Consider the following 12,004-nt stretch of genomic DNA (forward strand, 5'->3'; position numbering starts at 1 on the left):
AGTTACGGGAATTTCTGAAAGAACAGTCAAATACCACCTGCTGTCAGCCGAGTGGCGTTTCCTCACCCAGAAGGGATCGTGGTTCCCTGGGTGCTCGCCGTCCCGATGCACCAGGAGGCTGGTCTGGCCGCAGTCCCCTTGGGGACAGCCCCTCTGCCCTGGCCGCAACCCCCTACATCACCTCCCCACATCACCTCCCTGTCACCCCTCCAACCTCGTGCCCTCGGGGCGTGACTCGAGCAGCACACGCTTTGGTCTTGTTGCCAAGATGGGGTAACCAACAGGATGGAGCCTCCCTGGACGGATGCCCGCTTCCAGACGCGCTGCTCGGCACCCTCCCGCCAGCCCGCAGAGGCCCCCCCTTGGAGGGTGGGTAGCACGGGGGCACCGAGAGGCTCTGCAGGCAGCCGGGAGGAGGGAGGCATCCCCCAGCGTCTGTAGACGTCACCCTCAGCCAGGAGAAGCACGTCCTGGGGGACAGATCAGTGAAAGGTCAAGAAGTTGCTGCCAGCCTTTCGCTGCCTTCTCTAATATTATTTTGAATTGTAAATAGCAGCTTAATTTGAAAACCTGAGTCATAAATTCTGAAATGCAAACCCCTCCAAATCAGGGTGATGCTGATTAAGTGGCATCATTAAGTCCAATTCAAAACGACGCTGGTATAAAAAGTCCTTGTGTCACCCAGGGTTCCCGCAAAGAGAGGCCGGTCCACAGAGACATACAACGCGTTAACATGGAAAGCGCTTTCGACATTTCAGTCCAGAGACACCAGTGCGTGTGAGAGGCGGAGCGCTGTGTCCAAGGCCAGGAGGGCAGACGGTCTGATGTGGAAACCATCTCCCGACCCTACCGGGGATTCAGATACCCCCTCCTTCCAACTGCCGTCAGCCTGGGCTCTGGGCTCCTCCTTCCCACAGCCGCCCCTCTTCTGTGTCCTTCCTCTCTGCCCGGCCGGGGACTCCACGTGTCCATTCCTTCCTCCGTTTCCTCCCGTTCTCACCTCCTGCCCTGATCCCACGCCAGCCACCACGACGGCCACGCTGCGCCCGGCTCTGTGCAGCAACCCTGCGTCGGGAACACTTTCCTTCTCGGTTTCTGTGCTACTAACTTGCCAAGACTCTCAAGCACCACGTCTCCTGGACGCCCCCTCCCCTCCACCGACCCCCCACTTCACTTTTGGGATTTGCTTTCCTTCTCCTGTTTCTGTAAAAACAACCTTCACTCAGAAAAGCCGTTTCGGAACGCAAGGTCTAACCAACTTCCCAGCGTACCCTGCCCCCGGGTGACATTCCTGAGTGTCACCCTGAGACTTCTCTGCGTCCCTGCCCGAAGCAGCCCGCTCTGTCCCGGGCTTCCCAGTCCGCGATCCCTTCTGCGGCCCCTCGTCTCCACTGTGTCACGTGCACCCGGCCTCCTCTCCACACCTGCCCTCGGCGACCACCAATGACCGTCTGTGTGCACGGAGTTTCCATCCGTGATAGGACACCGTTCACACTCAACGACCGCCCGCGGAACACTGCAAGTGCGCGAAGATCTCTGACTGACTCTCTCAGACGCCCTGAAAACGGAGCTGGTCTTAACCCCATCTTACGGACCAGGAGACTGAAGTTTTGTTAGGGGTGGAGGTTGGCCAGTCCACACACAGCAGAATAAGCATCCAAAGCAGGTGTTTCTGACTCCAAGAGATGTGAGCCAAGCTCCACGTCCACTGGGGTCTCTAGCTTTGGATCCTCATTTCTCCGTGCACATAGCGTTGTTTCCCCCTCAAAAATTTCCTTTCTCCTTTAACCCCCCCTCCTTGGAGAATATTCCTTCTTTTTCTGCTTCTCCAAACTCTATATATCTGCCAAAATCTAGTTAAATATTGCCTGCATAAGAACTCTATGAATCTAGGGGTGCCTGGGTGGCTCAGTCGGTTGAGTGTCTGACTTCAGCTCAGGTCATGATCTCGTGGTCCGTGAGTTCAAGCCCCGCGTCAGGCTCTGGGCTGATGGCTCAGAGCCTGGAGCCTGCTTCCGATTCTGTGTCTCCCTCTCTCTCTGCCCCTCCCCTGTTCATGCTCTGTCTCTCTCTGTCTCAAAAATAAATTTAAAAAAAAATTAAAAAAAAAAAGAACTCTATGAATCTGAAACCAGAAAACGATGTTGTGGCCCCTCAGTCCCTGTGTTGTTCTTTCTGTACCTGTTTCCAGCACTGCCCCCAGTTACACACCGCTTGTCTGTGCTCCTAACATACCCACCGGTCCATAAACCTTTCTGATGGTGCGGTTTTCTGCTACATGCGTAGCTCCCTCTCGGGTGCAGCACGCCAAGGGGATGCACCACCTTTGAGTGAATGACTCAGATGGTTAAAGTCAGAATTCTTCTCTCTTCTGCAAGACCTTCCTTACTCTTGGAGAATCATATATAATTTAGTTTTATTACATTTTAAAGAGCATAAAATAAGCTTACACATAGATATAAAGTAAACTAACCACACACACAGAATAATTATGAAGTCAATAAAACATCCCACAATCTAAAAAACACATGTCAATAACCCTGAAGAGAGGAGCAGTGCCTCACGGGGAGCACAAGCCAGGGAGACAGTTACCATGCCAGGCAGATTTGAGCAGGTTGGTAATGTGATTCAGCTGTCTTAACAGTGTTGAGTGATTACCTCCACAGATTAAGGAGTGGGGTGGTGAAGAAAACAACATTACCACTCTCACATTTGATTTCTCCCATCTTCTGTGACGATCGTGCGTTTCTGCGTACATTTTCTGCAGTTCATGCTTAGCCAGCGTGACAGGGAGTTTCAGTCTGAAGTTCTACCCATTAGCACCTACAATGGGCTTCTGTTTTCTCAGCACGTGTTCTTATTTTCGAGAACCATAAACTCCAAGACCACCGGCAAGAGCAACGCTAAGAGTAATCACAAGACTCACATCAGAAACGGTCCGTCATGAAGGCGAAGCAGGAAATGTGGAAGGCCAGCAGGCTAAATAGCAACCCGAAACCCAGGAACGGGTGTCCCCCGACACCCTGCCTCAGCCCCGGTTTAGGTCTCAAGGACTCGACTGCAAAACCGGGGATGGTCACACCCACGTCGTCAGGTGCCGTGAGGGTGAGTTGGGGAGCACGCGGAACACCCAAGAGATCGCCTTCAAGACACGTCTACCCTGTCTTTGTGTTTCTCCTGGTGTCTTTGAGTCTCTTGGATAACAGGCAAATCATTTAAGCTCCCTGATTTCAGTTTCTTGACAAGTAGAGTGAAAACAATAATACCTGTTACATACGCAATGCAAGATCATCTTTTAGTTAAAAAGAACCACTGTACATACAACTGGTTTAGAATCCACAGCAGCAGCACAAACCTGCCTGTTGTCTGTCCCGTGAGTGTATCTTCTTTGCCTTTCTCGACGGTGCTATTGGTGTGCAACTTTCTGTGCATGAACACGAGGCGAAACGTCAGTGTAATAGCGAATTCTGACTTGTATTAGTATTGTGCCCAATACAGAAGTGAAAGGAGGACGCCCACCACAGTCCCCAGAAGTATGGCATGAGAATACTCAGTTTCCAAGTAAGGCAGAAAAAGGAATCCGTTTGAATAGTCAGGAGTATGAAATGACATAGGAAAAATCAAACAAGCCCCAAACCCCACACAACTGCATGTTCACACAAACACTCAATGTTGGATGGGTACATTTTTAAGATGGGTCAGCAGTATGGTTAAACCCCGGAAGACATATGGCTCGGTTTCCTTCCATCACCTAAAGATATTACCAATTAGATAGATAGATTATTTCATTTTTAACCTCCCAAATCATTCATTTTTCTCAAATACGTATAAAAATTGACTTTGAAAAATGCTTTCCACCTGAGTAAGTGAGTTACAGGTTTTGGACTACCCAAATGATGTCTCATAAGAACAGCATTTGTTTCCATATTTAAATGGCTGAAATAGCAACTTCGGTTTTTCAGAGGTAAGATCAATCACTTTGCACGTGACTGGCCAGTGTGAGGTCCATGAGGGACCAATCCCTTCCATTCTCTTTACATTGAGCATAGAACATGTGTTGAATAAATGAATGAACAACAAATGACTGATTCTGGTCCAGAGTAGGCTTTCCCTGGCGAGAGTGCATTTTGTTTCCTATCCCTGTGTCCCCCTTCCCTCGGAGCTCAGGAAGACCAGTGACGTGTGGTCAGACCACCTCAGTTGCTTCTCTTCTTAAAAACCTCACTGAGGCCATCAGTGTTCAGCTGAATTACTCTCCTTACTCCTTTGTACATTTAGATATAGCTTTTCAAAAAGGAAGCATAAGTCTAAATAGAAAACCAAGAAAAAAATGTATACGATTACCTAAGAAACAGCAAAAATAAATATGAAAGATCCCTCAAAATAAAGCAATGCTCTAAAGAAAACTCTTGCCAAAACAAAATAAAGGAGTGTAAAGGAAAAGGAGAAATTCTTGAGGAGAAGGCATGGGAAGTGCTGTGAATGGCCAGTGAACGGGAAAGAGCTTGCTCTTTGAGCAAGAGACAAGAAAAGTAAACACACCTTGAAGTCTTTATTAAAAGTGGTTCAGTACACGCAAATGGAAGAAGAACTGGAGACCTATCAGGTGGACCTCAAAGGTCACGGTCCCTCCAGTGGTGGGTCGTCCTGCTCCCTGGGGCAGAGCTTGTGGGGCTCCAGCTAGTGGACGTGGAAGACGGGATGCCCGTCCAGTCTCCTTGACCATCTAGTCTTCTGTGACCCGAGAGCGCCTCGGGATGGCAGTGTTTCACACTTCTTGCAGAAGACAGAATGGCTCCAGAGTGACATGCACTTGGGAAATACAGTCTAAGAAGAATCTCAGAATTGGGCTGTCCTCCAAACTCCACACGGAGGCTCGTGAACTCTCCCAAGAAATATCACGCGAGTAGTAAGTTGTTTGTTACATGTGAGTGGTGTTCAATCACGTCTGCCGTGGAACGACAGGGGTGCTTCCCGGGAGAGCAGGGAAGGGGAGGTGATCGTTTCTCCTCACATCTTCACGGCTCTTCTCCCACCAATCCTCAGGGGCTTTGGTTCATCCAGAATAACACGAAGCACCTTGAGTTCACAGGAGCCCTTTAAAAATACACAATTGCAGGGGCGCCTGGGTGGCTCGGTCAGTTAAGCATCCAACTTCGGCTCAGGTCACGATCTTGTGGTTCATGGGTTCAAGCCACATGGGTTCAAGCTGTCTCTGCTGACAGCTCCGAGCCTGGAGCCTGCTTCGGATTCTGTGTCTCCCTCTCTCTCTGCCCGTCCACACCCCTTCTCTCTCTCTCTCTCAAAAATAAATACACACAAACTTTTTTTTTAAGTACACAACAGTATTTATGCATTGGATGTTTGATATTTTGAACAAAGGGGTGTTGTAGTGGGAGGTCTTTAAAAGCAGTGTAAACAGGTAATCCCAAGAAAAGTCCATCGTGAGTTTTCCCAAATGGTAGACCCTGCTTCATGGTGTCACTTCCACCTGAGAAACCAAAGAGAATCAAGTCAGGCATCATAGCTCACAAATGCCTCTGTTCCCCAGCAAACCCTCAAAATGCATGTATTTGTAGCAAAGCCACAATGAGAAAGGTGCTAGATCCCACTGCTGTGCTAGTATCATTTTGAATGTTCTATTAATAAAAATCACCCCACGCATCTTTGTCAAACCTCTGAAGTGGTAACTGGGTCAACTGTCACAAATCTGAGTTTTCCAATCATATAAACATTAGCTACGTGGGGTCACTTCAATCTAAATTAATTAAGATTAAATAATGCTGCACTCGAGTTCCCAGTCACACTAGATGCATTTCACGCTCCAGGTTCCTGTGTGTCATTGATGCTCTAGATTTGTTAAGGTTTCTTTCAAGTTGCCCCTCAGGGCAAATTCTCACGGTGGGGGGTGGGGGGAGGAAGAGGGGAGGGGGCAATATTGTCCCCAGGGGATACCTGGCAGTGTCTGGAGACATTTTTTTTTAATGTTTTTTTTACTCTTGAGAGAAAGCACAAGCAGGGGAGGGGCAGAGAAAGAGGGAGACACAGAATCCGAAGCAGCTTCAGGCTCTGAGCTGTCAGCACAGAGCCCGACGCGGGGCTCGAACTCATGAGCTGTGAGATTGTGACCTGAGCTGCCCAGGCGCCCCGGAGGTGTTTTTAATGGTCACAGGTGGGGTAGGGGTGCTGTTCAACCTCCTGCCATGTACAGATGACCCCCAACTACACGAGGTTGCCCAACCCAAAAGTTAAGTGCCCAGGTTGGAAATCCCTCCCCCATGGAAATGTGGTCTTCACTATTTCCACCAGTGTGTAAATCGGGTGAATATTTTACCATTAAGGATTACTTAGGTTTTTTAAAAAATGATGCCTTCTGTCTCCAGTATCCTTTTGTCCCTACGAATCCCTCTGTTCCTAGCTTAGCATGAACAGGGTGTTGAATTTTATTAATTTATGTGGAGATGGCCACAAGGTTTTTAAATCCAAACTTTTGATATGAAAATCACATTGATCAATTTCTTCAATGTTAAAAAACCCTTGTGTTCCTGAAATAAAAACGGATCTTAGTGTATTTTTTACTTAATCTACCCCTGGATTTGTATTTTCCCTGCTTAATCTTTACAGTCCAGGAATGAAATTGGTCTATGGATTCCTTCTGCGGGTGTCTTATCAGATTTGGCAGTCAGGATCATGCTGGCTTTGTAAAATGAATTAGGACAAAAAACACCCCCATTTTGTCTTCTCTGAAAGAATAGGAAGGGAAAGACCCGTTTCTTGAAAGTCTAAAACAACTGCCTGAATGTATGTCCAACAAAATATTCCAGGATGAAGAACGCTAGCTGGCCACCTCCGGGCCAGGTGGGGTGACAGTGCCGGGGCTGCGGCTGGGACCGGTGGGAAGAGGGGGTCCGAGCAGGTGCCGGGCCCAGAGGAGGCAGAATCCTCACCGTCCCAGCTCTTTGCTCCGAGAGGACGCTGCGGTGAACAGAGAGGCACGACTGTTGGCAATCCTCCTCCTACTTGTTTTCCCTGTGGCCCCAGTGTTGGCTCAGAGCCCCTCGCTGCTCTAGGCTTCACCGTCACCCCAGCCCAGCTTGACCGCCCACCGTTCTGCGTTCCTCTGGGGGTGAGATTCCAGCTCTGGCTTGGGCTCTCGTGAGCACTGACGTGGGAAGCCTTGCGGGAGCCGAGCACCCCCTTCTACCCCAGGACATAGCCTGTGTTTCAGCCTGATTTGGCCCTTCTTCATGTTCAAATGCACTTCCTTTCTTTTTTCTATTATCCTCGCTGCATTTTACGTTCCCTTTTTCCTCTTATTATTCCCGCACTATTGATTTCCTTTTCTTTGAACTCCTGTGCCACTTACAGCCTTCAGCACTCAGAGAGTCACTGCAGTGAAAGGAACATATAATCCAAACCCTTCATATTACAAACAAGGAAATTGATGGTTCCGGGTGTTTTTGTTATTTGCCTGAGATCACAAAACTGGTCTAGATTCACTCAGGCTTCTGACAGTCCAGCTCATTGTTACCCCCCAAATGTGCCGATTCCATGTTGGTACTTAACCCTGTATTGTTTTTATTGTTATGTGATGTTAAAATTCACATCAATAGGCAATTTTACAGTTCAAATATAAAATATGCAGATAGATGCAAATGCAGAGGCACATAACTGAGAAATAACGTGTACAATTCTGTGAAACAGGCAACGGAAGTTTTAAAGAGAAGCTCTGGGAGGAGAAACAACATATCCAGAGGCACCACTGCCATCACACCCATGCCTCTGCCCACCCCCACCACCCCCCAACCCTCCTTCCCAGGTCTGGGCACGGCTGCAGGCAACCCTGAGGGTCAGTCCACACTGTGTGTCTATTCAGACTTCTTTAATGTTTATTTATTTTTGAGAGAGAGAGAGAGCACGCATGGGGGAAGGGGGGGTGGCGCAGAGAGAGAGGGAGAGAATCCCAAACAGGCTCCACGCTGCCAGGGGCCGGGCTCGATCTCACAAACCACGAGAACATGACCTGAGCTGAGATTGAGAGTCAGACCCTTACCCAGCTGAGCCCCCCAGGCGCCCCTCTATTCAGCTTTCTTACACTCGCCCAGAGATGGTGTGCATGCCAGGCAACTAACAAGGTACATGAACCAGTGGCTCAGTCTTAGACATGGCACCCATTACGCTTTCAGGAAATTCTCCGTCATTATTGTTCCGCATCCTCCTCTCCATCAACATGCTCTCTATTTCTCCATTTTTGTGATTTCAAGTTCTCTTCTTGGAAATACATACAGAGTCCAAATCTCTTTTCAGCGACTCCTTACGTTATTATAAGAAAAGGTGATGGTAAGAAAAAAGACAAGCTGTTTTGTTTTCTTAGATGTTCTACCAGCACTCGAAGGTAGGAGTCTGCCTTCCTTGTCATGCGGAAGGAACGTTCAGGAGAGGGCAGGAAAGGAGAGCAGTGTGTCAGGCCAGAAATCAGCTCAACAGGGCAGCAGAGGGGTATGTGATGCTTCAGAACCAACGTGTGTTCCTCCAGCCCCTGAGGAAACGATGGGGAGAGAGGATAGCTCTACTCCACAGGATTTAAGTAGTCGACGTGATACAAACATGTATCTTTTGTTTCTTGCCACTGTTCGGTATCTTTGGGTGAAGCAATGTTCTTTTCCACATGCTTTTCTCAGTGCATTTAACACTAAGTGGGGTCTTGAAATGTCTTGCACTTTTGTGAAATTATACAGCTGGCCATGAATGAAAAGTCCATGATTCAGTTCCGAAATCCAAAATAAGTAGTTCTCACTATCTCTTGCATACTCTGTTTCCGTAACCTGTCAAACACACTCCATGCATCTTCCCTGCTTCGCTCCTTGATAAAACTAATGAACAAAGCAAGAGAGCATAAAGCTGATGCAAACATTTGACTTCCTTAGCAGGTATACATATGGGTAGGTGCACGGTCTGGCCCATGAGTCTCTTTCCAGCCAAATTCTGACCCCTTGTCTTAGACATCATACTCGTTATACTGAAGTTATGGAAATGCCAGGAACTCCCCCATCATGTTTAAGATGGGAAGGTAAATTGAACTATGTGGAGGCGAGGCTTACACACTTCACTGGATGTCAGGTAGTGTGAGAAGTCACACACGTATACTATAGTGGCAGAGCGACCAGTGAGAAAACATACAAAGTGGTATCACCAAAAACTATAAATAAGCAAAGATGAAATCCTGAAAAAGTGTCAAGTGATTCCCAAAAAGAGAAACAACAAATATACAAAGTTTATAAAATAATAAAATGGTAGACTAACCCTAAAATATCAATTATTACCTTGAATGTAAATGGTGTAAGTATACCAATGAAAATGCAGAGATTGGGGCACCCGAGTGGCTCCGTAAGTGAAGCGTCAGACTCTTGATTTTGGCTCAGGTCATGATCTCATGGTTCGTGAGATTGAGCCCGGCATTGGGCTCCGTGCTGACAACGCACAGCCTGCTTAGGACTCTTCTCTTTCTCTCCCTCTCTCTCCCTGTCTCTCTGCTCCTCCCCTGCTCTCATGTGCACTTCCTTTAAAAATAAATAAATAGACTTTAAAAAAAAGAAATGCAGAGATTAGAAGAGTAGACTAATAAAACCTACCCCAATTATGTGCTGTTTCCAAAAACTCACTTCAAATTCAGCATTACAGGTATGTTGAAAGTGAAAGCATGGAAAAAGGAAAACCATACAAACATTGACAACAACAACAACGAAATCAAATAATTAATATCAAAATAAAGTAGGCTCCAGAGCAAAATAGAAAAAAACAATCACAAGAGACAAATAAACACAGCACATAATGATAAATGAGTCAGCCCACCAGGGACAAATAAGGGTCCCAGTTGTATCCGCAACAAACAAGCCAGCCTCAAAATACTTGAAGCAAACACAGTAGACATGGAATGGGAAGAGGCAAATCCACAATTGTATCTGGGGACTTCAAAGTGTCCACTCTCCACAAGCAACTGACAGAACTATTAGACATAAAATCAGCAAGGACACAGAAGACCTGAACAGCATGATCAGCCAGCGAGGTGTAACTGTGTAATAAAATACTCCACAGCAACAACAGAGTACACATTCTTTTTCAAGCACTCCTGGAATAGTCACCAAGATGGACCATATTCTGGGCCACAGTCAAACCTCAGCTACCACGAGAGAAATTGATATCATACTAAGTGCTCTGATCATAATGGAATCAAGTTAAAAACCAATAACAAAAATACCACAGGAAAGTCTCAAATACTTGAAAATTAGTAATATGCCCCTAAGTAATCAATGGATCTCAGAAGATGTGTCAAGGTAAATTAAAAAATATAGAGAACTTATAAAGATAAAAATAAAATATATCAAAATAGATGGGATGCAGCTAAAGCAGTGCTGAGAGGGAAATTTATAGCACTTTTAGTCTCAGATCAGTAGGTTCCACCTCAAAAAAAACTAGGACAAGAGTTGAATAAAATAAACTTTGAGCAAGCAGAAGTAAGGAAACAATAAAGAGAAGGGCAGAAACCAATACAATTTAAAACAGGAAACAATAAAGAAAGTCAACTGAACAAAAAGCTAATGATTTGAAAATGATCAATAAAACTCATAAAACGCACCATTAAAAAGGAACTGATGAGGGGCGCCTGGGTGGCTCAGTTGGTTAAGCGTCCGACTTCGGCTCAGGCCATGATCTCACTGTCCGTGAGTTTGAGCCCCACATAGGGCTCTGTGCTGACAGCTCAATTGGAGCCTGCTTCCAATTCTGTGTCTCCCTCTCTCTCTGACCCTCCCCCATTCATACTCTGTCCCTCTCTCAAAAATAAATAAACATTAAAAAAAATTTTTTTTTTTAATGAACTGATGAGAATGCAGGACAGGAGACAAAAATCCCCAATATCAGGAATGAAACATAGGGCATCATTACCGATCCTACATATGTTAAAAGAACAACAACAACAAACTATTACGAGCCCTTCAGATTCATGAATTCATCAATTTTAGAAGAAAGCCTTATTCTCTGAAAACTGTAAGCTACCAAACTCATGACATAGAATCTGAGTAATCGGATGAGCATTACAAAATTGAATTCACAATTTAAAACCTCCTCAAAAAAGAAATCTCTAGGTGCAAACGGTTTTCCTGAAGAATATTACCAAACATGTTTTAAAAAGAATTAATAAGTTTACACAGTGACTTTCAGAAATTAGAACTGAAGAAAACACTTCCCAACACACCTGGGACTTATGCTCACGCAAAAATGTGATAGCAAAACTAGACGAAAAAAATCACACACCAGAAAAAAAACTACACACCCGTATCGCTCATGAACTTAAGCACAAAAATCCTCGACACATCAGATCCAACAATGCAGAAACAGAATTACAACCATGACCACGTGAGATGTATTCTGGGTATTCAATATTTGAAAATCAATCCGTGTAATAAGCTGTATCAACACACCAAAGAAGAAAATGATTGATCATATTAATAGACACAGAGAAAGAATTTGACAAAATCCAACACTCGTTCATGACAAAAACTCCCGGGAATTTAAGAATAAAGGGAACTAACCGAATTTTTTAAAAAATGTCTAGAAAAAAACCCTATAGCTAACAGCACACTTATATTGGTGAACAATTGAATGTTTCCTCTTTAAAACTGGAAACAAGAGGGTCACCTGGGTGGCTCAGTTGGTTGAGCTTCGGACTTCAGCTCAGGTCATGATCTTGCGGTCCATGAATTTGAGCCCCACATCTGGCTCTCTGATGACAGCTCGGAGCCTGGAGCCTGCTCCGGATTCTGTGTCTCCCTCTCTCTTTGCCCCTACCCCCCTCAGACTCTGTCTCTCTCTCTCAAAAATAAATAAACATAAAAAATTTAAATATATATATATATATATATATATATATATATATATATATATATACTGGAAAAAATACTAGCCAATACAGTTAGGAGAGAAAGACAAATGAAAAGTACAAATT

This window comes from Panthera onca, chromosome D3 (genome assembly GCF_046562875.1).
Source record: "Panthera onca isolate mPanOnc1 chromosome D3, mPanOnc1 haplotype 2, whole genome shotgun sequence".
NCBI lineage: Eukaryota > Metazoa > Chordata > Mammalia > Carnivora > Felidae > Panthera > Panthera onca.